Here is a 1,453-nt window from a genome sequence, read left to right on the forward strand (position 1 = left end):
ACAAATAACCCAGAAGGAAGACCATGGAACTATGTGCTACTTTTGCTGGCTCACCCCTAATATTTGTAAGACTTAGAAACAGAGTACAAATGGAAGTCCTGTATTGTCTAAATAATTAAAAGTTATAAACAAGCTAATAAATTGTTATTCAAAACACGTCCATCCTCCTACCTTGACAAATATACCTTAAGAAAACCTGGAAGACCAAGTTTGGATGAATAATTATCGGACTTCTTAGAGTTCCACACTGGATCCTAATGGCATGGGAAGAGTAAGCTCAGGTCACCAGCCTATAGCCCACTCACCCATCTCCCTTCTTAGACTCCATCTCTCATTATAAGGAGCCCATGGGTTTATGGACCAATGGGCTGGAGCATCCACTGAAATTCTGTTCATACCTCCCTGCAAACAGCTACCCCTTGGCCTTACCTCAAGCATATGGTGTTCATACTGGCTATATAATCTGCCCTTAGAAAGAAAGACCCAGGGAAGAATCCCATGCAGCTCTAGAAACTGTCTGGGTCCATTTAGTCAGGGAGTTCCAAGATTCTTGTCACCTAAACCATGGTCCAGAGGTTTTGGCCTTGTTGGCTCTTCACCCTATAGGAAGGGGCCTGGCCAGAGTGGGGTTTCTAATGGTCAAGGCTAAAGATAAGGCCTCTCTCGATGGAATCAAAGAATAGCACTATGGACAGGCAACATAGTGGATGAATCCTAAAAACTTTAGGCTTGGCCCATAGAAATATGAAAATCAGTGTGTGGAAGATAGTCCTAGAGAAGAATAAGTTTATTTCATTCCCCATGCTTTTTATCTCAGATGTAGGTTCAAATTTAGATCTACCAACCATACTTCTCTCAGGGTTTTTAATCAGTTAGGATTAGGCTCAACTGAAAAGTAGCAGCAGGATTAGTTTCAACCAAAAAAGAAAAAAAAAACCCACAAGGGCATAAATAAAATAGGAGTTTTTCTCTTTCGCATAAATATAAGCAATCAGGTCTGCTGTCATGACTTTGGAATCCCTAGTGTCACGGGATTCTTCTATTTTAATGCTCTGCCATCTTCAAGATTTGGTTTCTATTTCATGGTCAACAAAATGTCTGTTTGAGCTCCACTCATCACATCCATATCCCAGCCAGCTGGAAGAGGGAAGAGAGAAAAGAGTATTCAGTATACTCTCCAGAATTTACACACACACTTCCACCTCTATCTCATAGATCAGACTTAGCTGTGTAGCCACAACTAGCTAAAACTTGCACCTAGCTAGAAATTGAGATTCTGTTCCTAAGGAAAAAAGCAATTAGTGACAGTCAGTGTTTGCCAAGGGACTTTCAAACAATAGAAATTGACTCTGGAAAATTTAAGCAAAGGGGGGATTTACTAGATGGCTATTGCATGGTTCAGATATTTTATAGGCCGAGTAGAGGGTCATGCTCTGAAAGTGGCAAGTGATCT

Source organism: Pteropus alecto, unplaced genomic scaffold, assembly GCF_000325575.1.
Source record: "Pteropus alecto unplaced genomic scaffold, ASM32557v1 scaffold23, whole genome shotgun sequence".
Lineage (NCBI taxonomy): Eukaryota > Metazoa > Chordata > Mammalia > Chiroptera > Pteropodidae > Pteropus > Pteropus alecto.